Source organism: Lissotriton vulgaris, chromosome 11 (assembly GCF_964263255.1).
Source record: "Lissotriton vulgaris chromosome 11, aLisVul1.2, whole genome shotgun sequence".
In the NCBI taxonomy this organism is placed as follows: Eukaryota; Metazoa; Chordata; class Amphibia; order Caudata; family Salamandridae; genus Lissotriton; species Lissotriton vulgaris.
In genome coordinates this window covers 314,310,192-314,335,251 of record NC_141699.1, presented here as the reverse complement: position 1 = coordinate 314,335,251, position 25,060 = coordinate 314,310,192, and positions in this window count along the sequence as shown.

Sequence of the window (25,060 nt, the reverse complement as noted above, 5' to 3'; positions counted from 1 at the left end):
CCTTACTGAATGTAGACACTAAAATAATCGCCAGTCTGCTTGCTGAAAGGCTAAAACCACTTATGCCCCTCTTAATTAGGCCGGACCAATCTGGATTTATTCCTGATAGAGCCACCACACATAACACTCGCACACTATTTGCCCTGGCACACTACTTGTCCCCCGACACGAAAGCAGTGGCAGTGTTACTGGATGCTGCCAAGGCGTTTGACACCATAGGATGGTCTTTCATTCAGGCAATTCTGGTGCGCATGGGGTTTCCCCTGATGTTCCTTGGGTGGATATCAATGTTATATACCAACCTGTCAGCAAGAATCCGAATAAATAGGCATATTTCAGAGCCAATTCAGATATGCAGGGGTACTAGGCAGGGCTGCCCGCTCTCGCCGATGCTTTTTGCATTGGTTCTGGAGCCTTTGACCTGTAAAATTAGGCAACACCATCACTACTCGGCCATTCAGATGCCATCACGCCCCATTCACATATCATTATACGCGGATGACATGGTGCTCTATGTTAAAGACCCAGCACACAACCTGAATCCACTGATGAGGGAGTACATTAAGTTCGGGAGCCACTCAGGCCTACAAATCAACTGGGACAAATCACTCATCATAGCACTGACTGACAGCACACGCCCTACACCCCTAGACTACCCGCTTGAATGGCAGGAAGACCCTACGAAGTATTTGGGAGTCTGGTTTCACAGGGACCCTGAAATTGTCATACGCACGAACTATGGGCGAGTTATAGCGACCTTGGAAGATAAAATAAAACGCTGGAATAAACTTCCGTTATCCCTAGCGGACCGGGCCGCCATAGCAAAAATGGTGCTCCTGCCCAAGTTCCTATACCTATTCAATAACATCCCTATCAAGCCACCAGCGGCAGTATTTCGACGTATAAACACCTTGGTGAGTAATCTCCTCTGGGCCGGGAAGCAAGCTAGAATGGAGTTGCACACCATGACACTCCCATATGCGAAGGGGGGCTTCAAGGTGCCAGACTTTTATCTGTACTACTTATGCGCCCAGGCGCAATTCGCGCATTACTGGCACCACGAGGTTCCCTTCCTAACACACGTGGCGGTGGAGGCTGGGGACACGGACCCGATACCACTGGCAAACATATTATTACACAAGCGCCCCAGACTGCATGAACGAGATATCAACACTGTTGACGCTACTACGGAGGCATGGAGACTGATGGGTAAGGCGGCCAACGCTCTGCCGCTGTATGCTCCGGCACTCCCACTGGCCCATCACCCACATATTTCTGTTGCGCACGAACAGGCAGGCATGAATTTGTTGAAATGGGCGGGTATAGACAAAATGGGTGACCTGTATCAAAACGGGGTATTCCAATCACTAGACACATTGCAATACATAAGTAACCCGTCCCTACTATTCAGGTTTAACTATTACAGGCTGCAGAGGGCCCTACAGGAACATTACCCAGCACACCCGGAGGAACCGACGCCACTAGCGCCCCTGCAACTCCTGCTCACCACGCCCACGGCATCGCACCTGGTGTCCAAACTATACACTAGCTTACAGGTAGCGATAGGGGGAGGCACTGACAAAGCACGGCTTCGATGGAGTGAGGGCCTAGTGACACCCCTCACTGAGTAGGAATGGGCATCGGCGTGTATGCTAACTAACATGCTGACACCAAACGGGAACTTACGTCTCATACATTACAAATATCTACATCAGGTATACTATACGCCTCACAAACTATTCAGGTATGGGTTACAGGAAGACTCAAAGTGCAAAAGATGTAAACAGGAGGGGGCGGACTTCATGCACCTCACTTGGCATTGTCGCAAGGTGGCGGGCTACTGGGAACAAGTAATGCAAACGTTAAATGAAATGTTGGGTACTTCCCTGCTATGTGAGGCCAAGATTTGCCTCCTAGGTATTGAGCCACAGTTGAGAGCACGGAAGCGTAAGTTCTGCGCAGTGGCGCTGTTACTGGCCAAGCGGAGGGAATCCCTGCACTGGAACAGTAGAAGAGGCCCGGTAATTAAAAGCTGGCTGGAAGATATGGCGTACTGTCACGATACACTGATCACCTATGAGGAGGATCTCCCAGCTAGGTCTAGGCCCAGGGACTATTGGGAATACTACAGGGACTATGTACTGCTGCACGAGGCAGAACGGGAGGTGAATGATAACAACTAGAACCGAAATGTGGAGGGTGTTAATCTACTGCACACTAATAACGTGGTATGGATCGGGAGGGAGGATGCTGTGACACAGAAATTTCATTGCTGATAGACACTAATGAGTTAAGTTAATGGACGGTTAAACTCAATTACAGTTGGGAGAAAATTATACCAAAAAAGTAAGAACCCTGGCATGGTTACGAATGAAAGTAGCACTGGACACTAATACTATGATCACATTGTAAAACGCCGCCGGTCCTCGAGATGTCGGCTGATGGGCTGTGTACATTCTCCAGCGAGCCCATTTGGGCATACACACATGCAGCCGGCCAATGATGGTTGTAGGCGAATCAAATGTAAGGTATTCTCATATGTGTTAAGTGCAAATAAACCTCTTACACCAAAAAATAAAAAAATACAAATGTTATGTTAAGTGATTTATTGAGTGGGCAAATTCTCAAAAATTGGAAATCTTGCTCTACCAAAAAAGAGAAGTGGATAAAAGGGGCAAAGGAGGGAAGAATTGTCAGTTCGACTGCATGAAATAGAAGATACAACAGGTAACCTTTTAATTCTTTTTTTTCTTAATTTGAGGGTGCGGATTGTAGATTTAAGTGCTCATTCCTGCATCTGGATGCCCAGTAAGAGAAAGAGTATCCTCTAATGAGGCTCTTGTTAATATGGTGTGATCTTAACAACCTTAAGTAATAGCTGGTGTAAAGAATGGATCAGAATATAATGCTAAAATTTGGATCTCAAAAAAGCGGGCCTGGGTTACTGATGGCTTTGTGTGCAAAATACAAAGCCATGCAAATAGTGTGCTTCTTGACTGGACTCAACACATTTATGATATTAGCCATGGTACCCCCCGTTAAACTTTATCTTATTTGTGCTTGAGTGAAGGACAGAGGATATAGATATGTCAATGAGGACAGCCACGTGGACTAATTATAGGTCCTTCTAGGTATTCTACCTTAGGCAGATAGCACCTTGCTCCATTGAAACTATAGAAGGGAGGTATGCCAACAAAAGGAAACAAGTAAACAGGAATGTTTTCATTATTTATATATCAAAATATTTGGGGCATGTACTGTTACAATGACTGTCAGACCTTTTTGCAGGTTTGTCCACAAACTTGTTGCCTTTTGCCTCCGATTTTTCTGACCCTGTTTTTGTTGGTGTTTAGAGTGTAGGCACTTTACCACTGCTGATCAGTGCTAAAATGCATAAGCACTTTGTGTACATTGGGATTGGGATTGGTTATCCATGATTGACATATTTGATTTACTAGTAACTCTCTAGAATTATGCATTGTGTGTGTCCAGGACCGGTAAATACAATGCCACTAGTGGGCTTGCAGCACTGATTGTGCCACCCACACAAGTAGCCTTTTAACTGTGTATCAGACTTGCCTCTGCAGTGTCTGCATATGCAGTGTTTGAACTGCTATGTTGACCTGCCAAGTGCACCCACTTGCTAGGCCCTAGACTTCCCTTTTCTTACATGTAAAGCACCCCTCAGGTAGGCCCAGGGTAACCCCAGGCAGGGTGCAGTGGAAGTGGAATGTAGGACATGTGCTGGTGTGTTATGATAGTAAAATACTATGCATTTCGTTTTCACTATTGAAAGGCTGTCTTGTAACATCTTACAAGTGCACCTTTCCCTTGGGACAAGATTGAGAAAGGGAGTTTAGGCTCCCCAAAATCAAAATGTAATAACACACTGTTTAGCAAAGGTGGTTATTTAAGTGTGTGTTTAAAAATGCCACTTTTAGAAAGAGCAAAAAGAACAAATGATGGACAGAATGCAGAACAATGTCATATCTTAACCCCTGTACAGAGATCTGGGCCTAAATCCATTGTTTTTTGCTCACCATGCCATTCCAGTTTGGACGCAGCCATATGCAAATCAGTATTGACCCTGCGCCCAATGAGAACAGTCCAGCCAAACTGCCACCAGGCCCCCATCAGCCAGGATAGCTTGACTCCAGTGGCATGGAGAGCACAGTATGTACATCTAGGCATACCCAACCCACTCGGGTGACAAATGCAAAAAGAAAACTTTTAGAAAGTGGACATTTTCTTGCTTTACCATTCTCTGTGCTTCTGCCTGTTTGTGTATTAACTGTCTGGTTTTTTATTGACAGGAGCTGGGGATGTGCACTTTAGACAGTCACAAGGTGGGTTGAACTTTGTCCTGCCTTTTCTGGGTTACTAGTAAACAGGTTGAATAGACCTTTCTGCATTTAGAGTGGTAGGAGAAGTTTTCTCTAGCACCTGAATACGCTGGGTGTCCTCTGCACAATGCTATCCCCACCCCCTGTGGTCAAACTAGACCAGGGAATACAGGACTGCTGTGTACTGAGCTCAGGGACACTAAAACAAAGACTTAAAAGAGAAAATGAGTTATACGGATGGGCCTAAAATCCCAGATTTTTAGATCACTTCTGGAAAAAGAGGACCCTGCCAAGAGGAGGAGCTGTGTAGGGAATACTGCCCTTTTATGTGTGAGGGGTGGGTTGGTCTGCAGTTGCTGCTTCTATCTGTGGGCAGATGAAAAGGACTGACTCTTTTTGCCCTGCTGTGGTATTCTGCCTGTGAAGGTCTCCAAGGACTTGATGCAGAGCTTGCCTTCTGTTGGAAGTCTCAGGGAAATCAAGGACTTCAATAGATTATTGCTGGGTCAAAAAGGAACATGCCTGGAAGAAGAGCTGATAGAGCTGCATGAGAAGTGCTGCCCCTTGATGTGCGAGGTATGGGTCAGCCTGCAGTTACTTCTGTCTGGAGCAGGAGGAGGATTATACAGTTCTTCTACCTTAAAGAGTAGGAAGCGTCTGGTAAGCACTTTCTTTTACTGGTGCCCAGAAGCACTGTGTACTGCAGCCGTGTCTTTGGGCTCTTTAACCCAAGTAAGCATGTGTGGAGCACTGCAGGCAGTGGGAAGCCTTGAGTGAGTCCTCCTATGTTCTCGTCTCTGCAGACGCCGGGCTCTAGTTGCTAGTGGATTGTCTGCTGCACTGCAGGTAGCCCCCAGCAAGGCCCCATCACCATGAATGATGCAGTGAGCGGAGCCCGTGAAAAAATAAAAAGTGCAGACTCATTGTACCATCTACTGCTATTTCTTACAAAGATGGTGTGCAGTTCCTAAGACGAAGTGAGAGTGTTCAGGTCTGTGGAATATCCTGCTTTTGGAGAAAGTGCCCTCACACACCACAAAAGGTGTCATGTTTCATTATTTGGGCTTTTTCCTCATCTGGCCGGCACTGCAATCTCCGGCGGGCTCCCACGAAGGGGCTCTTTGGCAGAGATCCTTTTGAAGAATCCGTATGGTGCATGGGAGTGTGTGGAATGAAGCGCCTAGTATAGTAAAGTGCAGAACAGTGCATTAAAATAGGTTTAGGAAGGCCCTATTGCCTAAATTGTATTCATGGGACTTGCTTACCTAACTAAAAACAATGTAGGCCTAATCTGGATACAAAGGTCATATAGGGTGTGTGTGTTGTGAGCAAAGGCCAACATGTTTCTGCCATTGTTAGCCCCTAAGGGCGCTCACAGCAATTCATCAGGACTGGTTAATTAGGAAAATATCAATACTCTTACACTACTGTAGGGCTGGTGCCTTAGGTGAGAAGAAGTGCTGTAGTAATCAGCCTTGTGGGTTAATACAAGGTACGTTTTACCTTGTATCAGGTGACCTGAAAGAGAAAGCAACACAAGGAGAACAATGTAGACAGGCATGACAGAAAGACTCAAGAGCGCATGATAAAATTATAACAGGAAGTAAATGTCACTGTCCATCTAGCAAGGATACTTCGTCGGATCTGTGCCGAAGTGGAGTAAAATGTTTAAGTGCAGAGAAAGAGACCGCCCCCGAGATGCGGGTGGTGTCCCGGTAATAGTGACATTAAGGGCAGAGGATGCATGCGTTACACTCATTAGTTAAAAACAAACACAAACAAACAAACTTGCAAATAGTATAGTGCAGCGCATTGTACTGCCATAAGTGCCCGTTTCCAGAAGGAGTGGTTGACATGGACAGGAAACGGTTGTGGCGAATGCGCTGTGTGTGTTGCCTGCATTGGACACGGAAATGGCACTCACTCCGCACTGGTAGGTCTGAGCTGATGGGAGCGTTTAGCAGAGCTCTTCATTCACTCAAGACCTGTGAGGGGGAGAGAAACATTCAAAACGTCATATTTAGACTAAAGTGTTCTTACCAGGAGCAGCGGTGTGCACCTTCTAAGTTGCATACTCACAGAGAGACAGTGTGGCGACTAGCCCTTCTCCTACCCGCCCATGTTTCTCCTGCTGCGACATGCTTGGGGCGGGTCTTTATATAATACTTATTGTCAGTGAAGGAAACATCTATTATGGAAACTTAGGCTGCAATGTTGGGTGAGTCGCAGAAATGCAATGTCGTGAGATAGCAATACGGTGTCACTGATTGCGCTTGGCGAATGCAGATTTGTTTGGGACACGTCTAAACAGGATGTTGTATATTACCAATGAGTTGCTTCTATAACCCGTAGTCAGTATATATGGGGCTAGTAAGGTAGAGTACGTAAAGCGACCCTTTACCTTGCTGGTAGGTCGCTCCCCCACCACACAGCTCCGCCTGTGTGCCCTGACGAGGCCGCTGCTGTAGAAGTTGAGGCCCTAATCCACCCGAAGGCTGCCACCTGCACCTCATCCCTGGTGGCCAGTGATAGGCCCTAGGTTTGTATCTTGTGGCCATTTTCTCTTTCTGTCTTCCCCTCGCTGCCTGTGATTTGTGCCCATTTGCCTTTGTCTCCCCCTTGCTGCCCTTGATTGTGCCTATTTTCTCCTTCTATCTCCCCCTCGTTGCCCGTGATTTGTGCCCTTTTGCCTATGTCTACCCCTCGCTGCCCGTGATTGTACCCATTTGCCTTAGTCTCCCCCTCGCTGACTGTGATTGTGCCCATTTGCCTTTGTCTCCCCCTTGCTGCCCATGATCGTGCCCATTTGCCTTTGTCTCTCCCTCGCTGCACTTGATTGTGCCTGGTTGGCTTCAGGTGCCCCCACTGCTCCCGTTCCTGCCGCTGCGTCCCCTGCGGCCCCACCCCCTCACTGCCTATTCGCTGCCCCGCCTCCCAGCTGCTCCTCCCTCCCAAATTCCCATATATGGCGGCAGCTGTGCAGCTGCGTCTCTGGCGCACCGAAGGCAAACCCGCCTGTACCCGTCCGCTCCTGGACCACACCCAGCGCCAGAACCCTTGGTACCCGCACCCGCCACGACGACCACCGCCGCTACGATGCCAGCACACTCCACAGTCTCAACCCCGGACAAAGCCACACCTGCTTCAAGGCCGCACCCAAGGTCCCTTTCCCTGCCGGAACTGCAGCTACACCAGCCTCAGAGCCGCTGAACAACCCGCCAAGAAAGACCTCAACCACATGCATCCTACTTAACAACTGGTCCGCAAGCAAACATGCTGTCGAGCCCTGGGACCTGCTCAACACATCATCCCCGGACGTCACCTTCCTGACAGAGTCCTGGATGAATGACTCCTCCACAGCCAACATCGCCATAGCCATACCAGACGGCTACAAGATAATTCGCAGAGGCCGCATCAATTGAGCAAAGACATCGCCTTCAGCCACGCCACCGGGCTCCACTGGACGGACCACAGCTGCGTCCACTTCAGCTTCAGAAGGACCACGATCCACCACCACCAGCAACAGGTTGCACGAAGAAGCTGGAACAAGATCACAGCCGACCAGCTCGCCGCATCCCTGAGCCAGCACCCTCCCGCCAGCTCTACGAACCCCAGCCAGGCCGCCGACAACCTCACAAAGTGGATCAGCAGCTGCACAGACGACCTCGCCCCTCTGAGGACCCCGCCCAGCAGACCCGGAAGCAAGAAGGCCCCATGGTTCACCGACGAACTCAAGAGCTCCAAGGAGAACTGCCGAACCCTCGAGAAAGCATGGAGAAGAGACCCTACACTGGACAACATGACCACCCTCAAGCTCGCCACCCGAAAGCACCATCAACTGATCCGCGCTACCAAGAAAACAGCATTCAAGGAGCGGCTGGACAGCAACGCACACAACAGCAACGAACTCTTCAACATCGTGAAAGAGCTCTCCAACCCCAACGCCGGAAACAACGACATCACCCCATCGCAAGACCTCTGCAACTCCCTCGCCTCCTACTTCCACAACAAGATCGCGGACATACACAACAGCTTCAGCACACAACCAACGCTCCCCATGACCGCACCAATGCCCCCCACCACCACCCTCAGCGCCTGGACCCTAAACAGCACTGAAGACACCATCCGCACGATGAACTCCATCCACTCCGGATCTCCGACCGACCCCTGCCCTCACCACGTCTTCAACAAGGCCGACGCCGTCATCGCACCCCACCTGCGGGACATCATCAACACCTCCTTCGACACCGCCACCTTCCCCGAGAGCTGGAAGCATGCCAAACTCAGCGCTCTACTAAAGAAACCTACCACGGTCCCCACCGACCTCAAGAATTACCGCCTCATCTCGCTCCTCCCGTTTCCAGCCAAAGTCATCGAGAAAGCAGTCAACAAGCAACTGGCTGCCTTCCTCGAGACGAACGGATCCCTTGACCCCTCATAGTCGGGCTTCAGGGCCAACCACAGCACCGAGACCGCCCTCATCGCCGCCACCGATGACATCCGAGCCCTGCTTGGCAATGGAGAAACAGCGCCCCTCATCCTCCTAGACCTCTCCGCGGCATTCGACACTGTCTGCCACCGCACCCTAGTGCAGCGCCTCAGCAACGTCGGAATCCAGGAGAAGGCACTGGAATGGACCATCTCCTTCCTCGCTGGAAGGACACAGAGAGTCCGCCTACCACCGTTCAGATCAGAAGCCACCGAATCATCTGCGGCGTCCCTCAGGGCTCCTCGCTCAGCCCCACACTCTTCAATGTCTACATGAGCCCCCTTGCGGCCATCGCACGCAAGCACAACCTCAACATCATCTCCCATGCCGATGACACTCAGTTGATCCTCTCCCTGACCAACGACCCCGCCACCGCCAGAGCCAACCTACACGAAGGGATGAAAGACGTAGCCGAGTGGATGATGACCAGCCGCCTGAAACTGAACAGACAAGACGGAAGTCCTCATCCTGGGCTCCTCGCCCTCCTCCTGGGACGACTCCTGGTGGTCGCCGCCCTGGGCACCGCACCCAAACCGACAGACCACGCACGCCACCTGGGCTTCATCCTGGACTCCTCCCTCTCCATGACCAGACAAGTCAACGCCATCCTGCGCATGCTACGCAAGATCTTCCGGTGGATCCCCACCGAGACCAGGAAGACGGTCACCCAGGCGCTCATCACCAGCCGACTGGACTACGGCTACGCCCTCTACGCCGGAACAACCGCCAAGCTCCAGAAGAGACTCCAGCGAATCCAGAACGCCTCAGCGAGACTCATCCTCGACATCCCCAGACACGGCCACATCTCCAGTCACCTGAGAGACCTGCACTGGCTCCCGGTCAAAAAGAGAATCACCTTCCGTCTCCTCACCCATGCACACAAAGCCCTACACAACCAAGGCCCGAGCTACCTCAACACCTGCCTCAACTTCTACGCTCCCAAACGCCATCTCCGATCAACCAGCCCCGCCCTGGCCGCCATCCCCCGCATCCGAAGAGCCACTTCAGGAGGAAGGTCCTTCTCCTACCTGGCCGCCAAGACCTGGAACTCCCTCCCGACCCACCTCTGCATGACCCAAGACCACCTCGGCTTCAGGAAGCAGCTCAAGACCTGGCTATTCGAGCAGTAGCAGACCCCCCCCCCAAGCGCCTTGAGACCCTCCGGGTGAGTAGTGCGCGATATAAATGTCTTGATTGATTGATTGATGGAGTCAGAGGAAGAATCGTCATCATTTACAAGAACAGCATCAGGGTCTTGACCAGCACCGACGACATGCTCAGCACCGCCGAACACATGCATTTGCAGATCCACACAGACCCCAACTCCACCCTCAGAGGCACCCTCATCTACAGACCCCGCGTACCCCGACCCCAGTTCAACGACTCTATAGCTGACTTCATCAGCATGCACGCCCTGACCTCCACCGACTACATCCTCCTCAGAGACCTGAACTTTCACCTGGAAAACAACAACAGCAACTCGACAACCCTGATCGATAACCTCGCCAACCTCGGACTGAGGCAACCTGTCAAAATGCCTAACCAATCCGCAGGCCACAAGTTTGACCTCGTCTTCCCCGCAAGCCCCCTCATCACCTTCAGCCACACCACTAAACTCCTCTGGACCGACCACCGCTGCCTCCACTTCTCCTTCCATAAACCCACCATACACCACCGCACACAACAGATCCCTCGCCCCAGAAAAATTACTGAAGACCAACTACACAGAAACCTTGCTCTCAGCCCACCCACCGAACCCTCCAACACCTCAGATGCTGCCCGCAACCTCAGATGCTGCCCGCAAACTCAGATGACTGCGCCAACACCCTCGTCCCGCTGAAGAAACCCCCCCACAGAGACACCAGCAAGAGGACCAGCTGGTTCACCCCAGTGCTCCTAGCCTCCGGAAGCTAGAGAAGAAATGGCACAGCGAACAGACTCCGAAGAACCGTGGAGCCCTCAAGGACGCCACCCGCAACCACCATCACCTCATCAGGACCGCCAAGAGGACCTCGTTCAAAGATCCCCTCGACAACAAAGCACACAATAGCATGGATCTCTTCAAGAGCGTGAAGGAACTCTCCAACCCCAGCTCCAAGATAGCAGACATCCATGACAGCTCCAACACCCAGACAGCACCAACAGACAGCAACAGAACAGTCTCTCTGCACACCATCGACCACAACTCCCTGCTAGCCTGGACTAGCGTGAGCATCAATGACAACATAAGGACCATGAGAACAATCCACTCTGGCTCCCTGTCAGATCCATTCCGTCACCATATCTTCAACAAAGCCAACAGCTTCATCGCACCCCACCTGCGCAACATAATTTATCTCTTCCTCGAGACTGCAACCTTCCCAGAGAGCTGGAAACACGCCGAGATCAACGCTCTACTCAAAAACCCAGGGCTGACCCTAGAGACCTCAAGAACTTCTGGCCCATATCTCTGCTCCCATTCCCGGCTGAGGTCATCGAGAAAATCGTCAACACACAGCTAATTCGATACCCCAAAGAAAACAGATTCCTGGACCCTTCCCAGTCAGGGTTCCGCAGCAACCACAGCATCGAGACCGCCCTCATCGCTGCCACCGATGAGATCGGATTACTGCTGGACAACGGTGAGGCTGCAGCCCTCATCCTCCTTGCCATTTCTGTTTCCTTCAACACCGTTTGCCACTGCACACTATGCGCATGCCTCCACACTGTGGGGATCCTAAACTAAGCAATGTACAAAGAAAGAATTCCCTTGAACAGAACTAGTTAAACAAGGCACGAAGGTAAAAAAAAACAATAAAAAGATTCACTAATGTAAAAAGAATTCTTAACAATTTATTGAAAATACAAATGTTAAAAAAGTGGACATACAAGAACCACTGTGGCAAAATTTAAAAAACAACAATAAAACTGACATTCAATATTGACCAGCAAGATTGAAACATAAAGACAGAACACAGTGAGACATGAAGCTTGTACAGTACTAAATGTATATTCCAACTCTGTTTCCAACACCTATGTTGTGCACACCACAGAATAGCATATCAACAAAGGTGTATGAGTCATGAATTATACTGTGATGGTGCGTCAATGCGTTTCGGTGGGTTTCCACGTTTTTATCCACCTTTGTCAAGACAAAATTTAGCTGTTGTCTATTATTTAGGCCTTGTGATACGTTTTCATTTATTTATTAAAAGACCTTTCGTAACCAGAGAAGCAGGCAGTCCCTGACGGAACAGCAGTGATTTACGCCCATGCGCCACAGGGACATGACGAAAGCGCCTCGGGTACCTTTTTAAAAAAGACCCTTAGAACCAGGGAAGTAAGCAGTCCCTCTGCGCCACAGTGTGAAACATTAATTCACGACGCAAGGACACGACTGAAGCGCCTCCGGTCTTTTAATAAATAAATGAAAACGTATCATAAGGCCTAAATATTAGATAACAGCTAAAGTCAAGCCTTCAAGTTCCAATATCAGGAGTCTATTGCATATGACTTTTTTAACCAAAGAGGGGAATGTATAAAACCCAAATCTTTACTAAAACACGCTCTGGTGTGATTAATAACAAAAATCGGACCACATTCAAAAGAGAATCTCAAGGGAGATCATATTGATCCACTCACTACGACAGATAAATGTTGTCTTGACAAAGGTGGATAAAAACGTGGAAACCCACCGAAACGCGTCGACGCACCATCACGGTATAATTCATGACTCATACACCTTTGTTGATATGCTATTCTGTGGTGTGCACAACATAGGTGTTGGAAACAGAGTTGGAATATACATTTAGTACTGTACAAGCTTCATGTCTCACTGTGTTCTGTCTTTATGTTTCAATCTTGCTGGTCAATATTGAATGTCAAACAGTTTTATTGTTGTTTTTAAAATTTTGCCACAGTCAATCAATCAATCAATCACAGGCATTTATATAGCGCACTACTTACCCGGAGGGTCTCAAGGCGCTAGGGGGGGGGGGGGAGTGCTGCTACTGCTCAAATAGCCAGGTCTTGAGCTTCTTCCTGAAGGAGAGGTGGTCTTGGGTCAGGCGCAGGTCGGTCGGTAGGGAGTTCCAGGTCTTGGCGGCCAGGTAGGAGAAGGACCTTCCTCCTGTTGTCATTCTTCGGATGCGGGGGACGGCGGCGAGGGCGTGGCTGGCTGATCGGAGATGTCATTTGGGAGCGTAGAAGTTGATGCTCTTGTTGAGGTAGCTAGGGCCTTGATCGTGTAGGGCTTTGTGTGCGTGGGTGAGGAGGCGGAAGGTGATTCTTTTGTTGATGGGGAGCCAATGCAGGTCTCTCAGATGTCCGGAGATGTGGCTGTGTCGTGGGATGTCGAGGATGAGTCTGGCTGAGGCGTTCTGGATCCGCTGGAGTCTCTTCTGGAGCTTGGCGGTGGTTCCGGCGTAGAGGGCGTTGCCGTAGTCCAGTCGGCTGGTGACGAGGGCCTGGGTGACCGTCTTCCTGGTCTCGGTGGGGATCCACCGGAAGATCTTCCGTAGCATGCGCAGGATGTTGAAGCATGATGAGGAGACGGCGTTGACTTGTCTGGTCATGGTGAGGGAGGAGTCCAAGATGAAGCCCAGGTTGCGTGAGTGGTCTGTCGGTTTGGGTGCGCTGCCCAGGGTGGGGGGCCACCAGGAGTCGTCCCTTGTATGTCCACTTTTTTAACCTTTGTATTTTCAATAAATTGTTAAGAATTCTTTTTACATTAGTGAATCTTTTTATTGTTTTTTTTACCTTCGTGCCTTGTTTATCTAGTTCTGTTCAAGGGAATTCTTTCTTTGTACATTGGTTGGTTGACCCTATTTCCCTTGACCTTGTTTAAGGGGTACCTCTCATACTCTTCCAGATCCTAAACTAAGCCCTGGAATGGACCACCTCCTTCCAGAGCATCCGCCTCCCCCCATTCAGATCCGATGCCTCCGAGATCATCTGCGGCATACCCCAGGGTTCCTCCCTCAGCCGGACACTGTTCAACATTTACATGGCCCTGCTTGCACTACCTCAACATAATCTCCTACGCCGACGACACTCAACTGATTCTCTCCCTCACCAAGGACCCCATCACCGACAAAGACAACCTCCACGAAGGAATGAAGGCCGTCGCTGACTGGATGAAGATCAGCTGACTGAAGCTGAACACGGACAAAACAGAGGTCCTAATCCTTGCCTCCAACCCTTCAGCCTGGGACGACTCCTGGTGGCCAATGGCACCGGGGGCAGCCCCGACACCCACCGACCATGCACGCAACCTGGGAATCATCCGCGACTCAACGCTCTCCATGACCAAGCAAGTGAATGCCATCTCATTTTCCTGCTACAACACCCTCTGCATGCTCCACAAAATCTACTGGTGGATCCCGACAGATACAAGAAAAACAGTCACCCAGGCCCTCGTCAGCCACAGTCTCGACTACGGAAATGCCCTGTACCCAGGAGCCCGGACCAAGCTCATCAAATGACTCCAACGCATCCAAAATGCCTCGGCATGACTGATCCTTGACGTACCACGCCACGGCCAAATCACCCCCCACCAGAGAAACCTGCACTGGCTGTCCGTCAACAAGAGGATAGCCTTCAAGTTCCTCATCCACGCACACAAGGCACTCCACAAGACCGGCACAGGCGACCTCAACAAACGACTTTCCTTCTACACTCCCAACCGCCAGCTCCACTCCGCCGACCTCACACTCACCACCGTCCCACGCATCTGAAGAACAACCACCGGCGGGGGATCCTTCTCCCACCTCACCGCCAAGACCTGAAACACCCTTCCACTGAACCTAAGACAGAACCAAGACCTGCTAACCTTCAGGAGGCTACTCAAGACCTGGCTGTTCGATCAGTAGCGCCCCCCCCAAGCTCCTTGAGACCCTCACGGGTATGTAGCACACTCTACAAATGTTGTTGATTATGATTATGATTAAACAACATGCTTTACATAAGTCATAAGGAAGCAATAAATATTGCCCCAATCGGTACTATATTTTAGCCATTATCCAGCCGGATAAGGGCAGATTTTTTATGCAAATAAATGAAATAAGACAAGCATGTGGATTAATTACAGTGGGACACAAGCCTATATCCATGAACCCACATAACTGACAAAAACGGAAAAGAGGTTCAGACAGCTTGTGGTTGTCTGTATCAAAATAATTACAATAAAACAACAATTGAAGAAGGGTAACCTTTACAAGTAATATAGTCTAAGAATCACTGTGTATAAGGTTGACATCTTTGTCAACAGGGTTTCGATCCTCAAACAAGGGATGTAGGAGAATCATCAGGACTTACAAAATATGGTGTCTGAAATCAATTGCCTGTAAATTTCTAACTAATAACATGAAAAGACTGGGAAAAAAGAAAGGGGAGGAAACACATAAGAAAGTAAGTCAGGGCTTTAGTCAGTGACATGGCATGATGAGCAGAGAACTTATTAGGGCCAATTTATGAATTTAAGCATGGATTCAATTGTAAAAGTAGAAGAGTAGTGAACTATATGTTTGTGCTGCCTAAAACGTAAGCAGAGAGGAGCCACACTAATGTGGGTGCAATTCATCTGCTATCAATAGTGAGTGAATTGACAGGTTTATTGAATGACCTTTATGGCGTGGTTAAAAGTGATCAGTGAAGAGAGGGATGGACGGTATTAACTGTAGTTCAACCGTGTGGGCAAAGCAATGCGCAGTGGAGAGGTGGTAACACCAGTAGATACACCTGGTGGAATAAGGCAGAATTAGTGGGGGAGCTGAAAAGGGTGATCGGGTAGGATTAAATGGGCACAAAGCCACAAATGTTTACCACTTGAAGATAAGCTGGTGTATATAATCCACGCAGTTCAATGTCTTTCCGGTAGCAGGGCTGAAGGGAATCTGGCCACGTGATTTCGGATTCGAGCGGTAAAAGAGAATCTGGGTTCTGGGCAATGTAGAATATTTCTAAAAAACAGGAGCATATGTGATGGTGTTAATTCCAGCCTTGCAGATTGCAGTGGTGACAAAAGTGATTGAGGTTCAAATGAGCGAAGGCAGCATACTGGCATCTGCTAACCTGGAAATCCGGAGGCCAGGATTGTATACAATTAAATTGTGTAATGCGCGGTCATGTGACCCTAAACATTAGGGTAATGTGACTGGAATAAAGGGCCTGCCATATTGGAGTGGTGCCAAGTATGCAGAACTGCGGGGCAAGTGAATGAAAGGCAGAATAAGCAGGGGATTAGAAAGTCTACTGACTTCCTTAAATGTCTCTATAACCAAAAATATACCAGGTAGTAGCATCACAGAAACTCTGTGATGAGATTGCCTTCTTTTTCAAGGACAAAATTACTAAAATTGTTGGGAAATTCCAATCTGACGACCTGTTGTTGAACCTCAGTTAGCCAACTCTCTGGCCATCTTCCATGCCCCCTCAGAGGACTCTTTCAACCAGCTGGCTCAAAGTGTGTCTTCAGGTTCCCCATTGAACCCTTTTCCTCATAAAATATGGAAAATCCTGGGTGAAGAAACTTTTCCATGGATATGGAAGACCTGCTGCCAGTCACCAGAGGCTTGGAAGCAAGCTATTGTAGCTCCACTACTTAAAAAACCATCCCTGGACCCTACCGACCCAGCGAGTTTCAGACCAATCTCCTTACTGCCTTACCCAGTTAAAATCCTCGAGAAGGTACTTAGCAAAAGTCTATGGTGCTATCTTGAAGATAATTTATTGCTGGATGAGGATCAAATTGATTTTCATTCGGGACACAGGACTGAGACCGCACTGGTAACAGTAATGGATAACCTGAGAATACGTGCTGACAATGGGAATTCATCTGTCCTGGTATTATTGGACATCTCAGCCGCATTAGACATGGTAAGCCATGCTGTGCTGGTCGAGAGATTGGAAGGTATAGGGGTCAAAGGACAGGCCCTAAAATGGTTACGATCTTACCTGTCAGGAAGACAACAGGCTGTGTCTTTATCGCCTTTCACCTCCGACATGTCCTCAGTATTTCACTGGGTACCACAGGGCTCAGCAATAAGTCTGATCCATTTCAATATATATCTACTTCCTCTATTATTAAATCCTATGGGGTAGATCTAGTCAACTACGCAGATAAAACTCAACTGGTGTTCTCCTTGGAGGGGAAAAGAGCGGTATCTATGAATGCCTTTCTGGAGTGCATGTGCCAAACAGCAGGCTGGCTTAGGAAAAATGCCCTACAGTTCAATAAGGGAAAAACGGAGGTGGCGTACTGCCACGCCACCAGAGTGTCTCAACATCTGCCAATAGAGTTTAAGCTCACTCCTGAGGGCGACTCTCTGGCTCCGGCTAAAGTGGTGCGCAATCTGGGAGTTATGGTAGATGAAAATCTTCAAATGTACATGCAAGCTAATAAAACTGCCAGTGTCTGCCTCTCCTTGTTACGAATATTACAGAAGATTCTCCCCTTACTCCCTGAAGACACTCGACCTCTTGTAGTGAGGAGTGTATTATTGAGTAGGCTGCACTATTGCAACTCCTTGTATCTGGGAGCACCACAATATATAGTGCAGGGGTTGCAGAGATTACAGTCGATGGCAGCAAAGCTGGCGTAAACAGACAACGCAGGTCCTCTACGTTACTGGCTCTAAGAGATCTTCACTGGCTGCCCATTGGGGAGAGAATTCGTTTTAAATCTCTCTGTATTGTATGTAGGGCAGTACATGGCCAGGGTCCAATTCCACTACAATAAACATTTACTTGGTATAACCCAAGGAGGCAGCTCCGTTCTTCAAATACTAGTCTGATTACTACCACCAGATTTAAGAGATCCCGGAAGGGTGGTAGAGCTTTTGGAATGATATCCTCTTGTATCTAGAATGAACTGCCCCTGACTTTAAGACAGGCCAGCTCGCTGATCAGCTTCAGGAAGAGTCTGAAAACTTGGCTCTTCCCAAGGAATGCGCTTTAGCCCGTCTTTATGGATAATTGATCCCGTTTTCTAGGGTCTGTTCTCTGATCCAAGCGCCAGGATACCCGTTGGCTGGCAGTTTTGTGCTATATAAATACTCATTCCACTTCATATATATTTTTTAAATGAGAAACATATTATTAAAGTGACTTTTCAAATAGAGTGTATCCATTTTGATAAATGAATGCGTAAATGCATTGCGGTGAGTGTTTAGGCATTCAACTAAAATATAGTGAGCATTAAAATAAATATCAAGACAGAGGAAAATTGGAAAGAAGTGGCATCATAGCGAGGCTCAGTATTTACAAGGATGTTTAAAGTTTGGTATGTATCAGTGACTTTTCAAAATGAGTACAATAAATTAAATGCATGAATGCATAAATGCATCGGGGTCAGTGAATAGACGTTCAACTGAGATAAAGAGAGAGTGGGTTAAAAGATCATGACAGAGGAGAAATGCAAAAAAACGCCTGCACAGTAATCAATTTGAGCATAGAAGTGAGTTCTTCATGTGACTTCCTTAACTGCCTTTATGCACAAAAATTGTTTTAAAAAAAACTGAGAAAACATAATATTAAAGTGACTTTTTTAATACAGTGCATACATTTAGATACATCAATGCGAAATTGCATTTCGGTCAGTGTGTAGACGTTAGATTGAAACGTATGGCCCATGGTTTGAAAATGTTCTACCAGTGGGGCATTTGGTGTATTGCAACGTAGCCTACTCCTGTGTTGGCAAATCCTGATCCAGAACTTTTGTGTCGTTTGGCCGATGTAGATCATATTGCAGGGGGAAAAGATGGCATAAATCATGTTGCAGGTATTGCAATTAGAAAATTCTTTGAGAGCGAACTTGATGTTTCCAAATACAAATTCTTTGCAGTCAACAGTGAATCTACACACTGCACAATTTTCACATTTTGCATGCCCTGTTAATGGACGAAGACCCCAGTAGTCGTGAAGTGTCCTTATATTTGAAGCATTAGGAAGCGCAGCCTTGACAAGATGGTCCTTAATGTTTCTGCATTTTCTCAAAGAGAACAGTGGGCAATCCAAGTTTAGGATGCCTGTGTTGATGACATTCCAAAGTTTGAGTATACTTTTTCATAATTTGTGGGAGGCAGGAGAAATAATATGCGGTTAAGTTGCTGTTTGATTTTCGGTTCCAGAAGACAATCTCTGGGACAATACCATGCTCTCTTTCAAGCATTCCTTACTAGCCTACATTGGTATCCTCTGTATGTGAGTTTAGTGCTGAGAACCTTCACTTTAGTGAAATAATCATCCTTCAATGTACAATTCCCTCTAATTGTGAGGAACTGAGAGGAGGAGAGTGAGTCTCTAAGTGCTCGTGGGTGATTGCTGTCGTATTTGAGCAGTGTGTTACGTTCTTTGGGCTTTCTAAATAGACTGGTAATAAGGTGGCCCTCTTTATGCAGGATTTTGAGATCAAGGAAGGGAATGGTGGTCCTACTGTGTGATAATGTGAATTTCAGGCCGCCACAGTTATTATTTAGCCAGTGCAGAAATTGTTCAAGGAGAGCTTGTGAGTCATGCCAAATCATAAAGAATTGTCAATGTAACGCTTCCACATTTTGATGGCAATGTGGAAGGGATTCAGTGAGGAAACACCCGTTACAACTCAACTTTTACAACGCACTACCAGTACATCGCAACTTTTACAACGCAGGATCCATTAGAATGCATGCCTTTACAGCGCATGACATTACATAGCAGATGCTATTACAACGCATGCCATTACAACGTAAGTATAGGTAAGTATATCATTTTATTTTATATTTTATTTCACATTATATAATTAATTTAATTATTATTAAAAATAAATACATATAGTAATTTATGTATATTTTAAAAATACATTAAATATATTAATTTAAGTAATTTTTAAAAATAAGTATAGGTAAGTATATCATTTTATTTTATATTTTATTTAACATTATATAATTAATTTAATTAGTATTATAAATAAATAAATATATTAATTTATGTATTTAAAAAAATATATATATTAATTTAAGTAATTTAAAAAAATAAGTATAGGTAAGTATATAATTTTATTTTATATTTTATTTAACATTATATAATTAATTTAATTAGTATTAAAATAAATAAATATATTAATTTATGTATTTTTAAAAACTGAATAAAATATATATATTTAAGTCATTTTTAAAAATAAGTATGAGTATAGGAGTATATGTTTTGGGTACTGAGGTATATGTTTTGGGGTGTTTGGGTATTTTTAGGGTTCAGGGCTAGGTTTGGGTTATGGGTTACTGGGCTATTTTTAGGGTTTAAGGCTAGGTTTGGGTTATGGCGTACAGGGGTATTTTTAGGGTTCAGTGCTAGGTTTGGGTTATGGGGCACAGGGGTATTTTTAGGCTTCAGGGCTAGGTTTGGGTTTTGGGGTACAGGGGTATTTTTAGGGTTCAGGGCTAGGTTTTGGTTTTGGGGTACAGGGGTATTTTTAGGGTTCAGGGCTAGGTTTGGGTTATGGGGTACAGGGGTATTTTTAGGGGTCAGGGCTAGGTTTGAGTTTTGGGGTACAGGGGTATTTTTAGGATTCAGGGCTAGGTTTGTTTTTGGGGTACAGGGGTATTTTTAGGGTTCAGGGCTAGGTTTGGGTCATGGGGTTCAGGTTTTTTTAAGGGTTCTCTTTTAAAAAAAACGACTTTAAATAAATTAATTAAATTAAATTAATTAAATTAAATTATTTACAATTTAAAAAAAAAAGATATACTTACCTATACTTACGTTGTAATGGCATGCGTTGTAATAGCATCTGCTACGTAATGTCATGCGTTGTAAAGGCATGCATTGTAATGGATCCTGCGTTGTAAAAATCGCGTTGTAATGGTATGCGATGTAAAAGTTCGGGTTGTAACGTCATACATCCGATTAAGAGACGTGAGAATGGAGTTGATCTCGAGGGCATGCATGTATTGTAGAGCCATATTGGGAGCAAATACAGCTCCCATGGATGTGCCCTTGGTTTGTTGATAGTATTGACTATCAAAGAGGAAGAAATTCCTTGTTAGGCAAATCTCAAGAAGTTGTAATATAAAAATCGTAGGGACTGCGTGTGGTCGTGGGCGTCTGTCGAGAATGACCTAAATCTCTAGTAGCGAGTCAATTTGGGGAATATTAGTGTACAACGATTCTACATTGAGGGTACACAAGGTGTCAGTGAGTGGATCAAAGGGATGATTTACCACAAGAGTAATCATTTCCATGTTGTCGCGAACTCAGCAGGTAGTAGTGGGGACAAATTCTTTTGTAAAGAAATCCACATAGAGTATCAGTGGTTCTGGAATCGAAGCACAGCCTGACACAATAGAGCGCCCTGGCAGGTTTTCCTGGCTCTTATGAACTTTTGGGAGGGTTTAAATAACTGGCATGCAGGGTGATTTAGCATTAAGGAATTGATGTTCTAGTTTAGTCAAAATCCTTGATCAAGGCCATTTGTGTAGAATCAATTTATGTAACTCAATGGTGGAATTAGTGGGAAGTTTGCAGTAATGGTCAGTGTTTTCTAGTTGTCTCAGGATCTCATTTTTGTAAAGTGCAAGTTCTTGCAACACTATAGCGCCACCTTTATCTGCTGGCTTTTATGATAATGTGTTCATTAGTTTTGAGAATGTTCAAAGCAGATTTCTCTTCCTGGGAGGTATTTATGGAGCAAAGCAGCGCCCATTTTCCATAACAGTGAGATCATTGAGGACCAATTTTGCAAAAGTAGATATTTCAGTTGGTACCATACTCGAGGAGAGAGAGAAAGTCGAGGGGGGTCTTACTTGTGTATTGGAAGTGCTGGTTGAGGGTTAAGTCAAAAATAGCTATGGAGCCTTATTTTATGGAAGAATCTGAGGACTTCTGTCTGGAGGTCTAAAAAGTTAGTGTGAGTAGTGGAGTCCTTTGCTCAATATTAACAGTTCTGATTTAGTGAGTTGGTAGTTGGACAGATTGAAAATGGGTATTGATAGGTTGTCTGACATGTTTGTATTGATTTCTAAGTTGGTTAGCACTGGTAGTTGTTCCGTCTAGTATGTTGTTCTCCTGGGGGGGTTCTGCACATATGGTCGTTTCAGCCTGCCTCTCTTTTGAGGCTCATCTTGGCCTTGACTGGTAGAACTCATCAATTGTTTTTTTTACCTGCTCAAATAATTTCATACAGTCTAATTGCAATACCTGCACCTTTTGCCCCTGCGATATGATCTACATTGGCCAAACGACACAAAAGGTCCACATCAGGATTTGCCAACACAGGAGCAGGCTACGTTGCAATACACCGAATGCACCACTGGTAGAACAATTCCAAACCATCGGCCATACTGAGGACAATATACGCTGGACAATAATAAGCGTGGTCAAACTGCCTCCACGTGGAGCTAATCTCTCCCAACTATTGAACAAGGAAGAATTGAAATGGATCCTGTGCACTGGCAGTGTCCACACAGGCCCGAATCAGTTTGAGGATTAAATAACATTGTTATAGTGTAATACTGCTTGTCTATTTTACTGCAAGTCCTCGCAGACCTTCACTGATACATGCCTAGCTCTAAATGCCCTCGAGATAACTGCTTGTAACAATTAAGCCTTGCCATGATGCCGCTCTTTTACAATTCTCTTTGTAAATATTAAGCCTTACAATGATGCAGTTTTTTAAATTTCTTCTCTGTCCTGATGTTTTAACCAACTCTCTCTTTAACTCAGTTCAACGTCTATTCGATGACCGCGATGCAGTTACGCATGCAGTCATTTAATTTATTGTACTCATTTTGAAAAGTCACTGATATATACCAAACTATAAACATCCTTGTAAATACTGAACCTCACTATGTTGCCACTTCTTTCCAATTATCCTCTGTCTTTATGTTTTATTCAACGCCCCTGTATTTCAGTCGAACGTCTATACACTGACCGCAATGCAATTTCGCATTGATGTATCTAAATGTATGCACTCCATTAAAAAAGTCACTTTAATAATGTTTCTCAGTTTGTTTTTTTTTAACAATTTTTGTGTATAAAGGCATTTAAGGAAGTCACATGAAGAACTTACTTCTATGCTCAAATTGATTACTGTTCAGGGTTTCAGTATCCTTTCTTCTCCCCTGCAAATTCCGCTTTTAATTCACTTGCTCGCTGCGCTTCATACTTGGCACCACTCCAATATGGTGGGCTCTTTATTCCAGTCACATATCCCCGCTTTTTCCTGTCACATGACTGTGCATTACACAATTTATTTGCACATAATCCTGACCTCCCGACTACCGGGTTAGCAGATGCCAGTATGCCGGCGTCGCTCATTTGAATGGCAAGCACTCATTCCACGTCCCTCATTCACTTTTGTCACTGCTGTAATCCGCCAGGCTGGAATTAACACCATCACCTGTGCTCCCGTTTTATAGAAATATTCCGCATGGTACGGAACTGAGGTTCTCGTTTTCCGCTCAGACCCTAAATCACGCAGCCAGATCTCTTCGGCCCCATTACCGGAAAGACATTTAACCGCATGGATAATATACACCAGCTTATCTTCAATTGGTAAGCATCCGTGGTTTCATGCCCATTTAATCTTGCTCAATCACCCTTGCCAGCTCCCCCACCAATTCTGTTTCATTTCACCAGGTCTATCTATCGCTACTGGTGTTCCCTCGTCTCCTATGCTCATTGCTTCACCCACACAGTTGTACTACAGTTAATTCTGTCCATCCCTCTGTTCACTGATCGCTTTTAACCACTCCATGAAGGGTATTAAGAAACCTGTCTATTCACTCACTATTGATAGCAGATGCCTTGCACCCACATTAGTCTGGCTCCTCTCTGCCTACGTTTTAAACAACACAAACTTATAGTTCACTACTCTTCTACTTTTACCATTGAAATCACGCGTACATTTATAAATTGGCCCTACTAGGTTCTCTGCTCATCATGCAATGTCACTGACTAAAAACCCTGACTTACTTTCTCATGTGTTTTCTCCCCTTTCTTTTTTTCCAATCTTTTTTATGATATTAGTTACCAATTTACAGGCAATTGTTTTCAGGCACCATATAGTCCTGATGATGATCCTATATCCCTTGGTTAAGGATCAAAACGCCGTCAAAAACGTTTTCAACCTCATACACAGTGATTCTTAGACTATATTATGTGTAAAGGTGACCCTTCTTCAATTGCCTTTTTTTAATTGTAATTATTTTGATACAGACAACCACAAGCTGCCTGAGCCTTTTCCAGTTTTTGTCTGTTATGTGAGTTGATGGATACAGGCTTGTGTCCCACTGTAATTAATTCACATGTTTGTCTTATTTCATTTATTTGCATATTAAACTGTACTTATCCGGCTGGGTAATGGCCAAAATATAGTACCGATTGGGGATATATTTATTGCTTCTTTATTCCTTATTAACTCAAGGACCACTGTCTCTTATAATAAGTTATCTCCCGAGGTCCCGGAACTTACGTAAGTGAGTAGCAACGATGGGCTGTTGAGGGATGTTGCTGATATGCATGTAGGCAAAGCTAAAAGATTTGGTGCGAGCAGACCTTGCTCCTCCTGGGTAGTGTGGATTCTCTGTGGATGTGCACACAGATAAGGTGCATTACCAATGTCTGTTGAGTGACACCTGAAATAGTGATGAAATATATCAGAGGCTTGTTAAGTGAATTCCAACAATGCGGTGTTGGGGGATGTTGCTCCAAAGGTAATTCAAGGTAAGAATGCTTAGTCTGGTTATGCATTAGCTCAGACTTGTGTGAAACACCTGCATTCATTGTAGTATATCGCTTGTGGATGGAACCCCTAACTGTCTACAAGAAAGTGTGATTCTCCTGGTTAGTTGAGCTCACCCCAGGGTGTGTCATTGTTAAGAACCATAGTATGGGATGCAAGCCTGAAGACCCAGTTTTGCTGTTTCCTGAAGAGGACTTCTTTATGTATTTGAGGGTGGGACTCCAAGATGGTCCAATGTAAGTTATTGGCTGTGTTGTTCATTGATGTAAAATGCGCACACATCTTAGTATTGGTCTTTTTGCACCTGATGTTTCTGCGGTGCTTTGTTATCCTGGTTTTCACCAGACAAGTTGCCATACTCACATTCTTGAGTTGACAGAGGCAGGTGATGAGGTAGATGCAGTTGCGTGTATTGCAGTTGGTATGTTAGGTTTGTGTCAATGTGAGTGTATCAGTCAGTGCCACCTATTTGGTTGCACGGGTAAGTGGAATGACTGTGCATTGCCCGCAGGGGTAGTGGCCAACCACCGGGGGCAA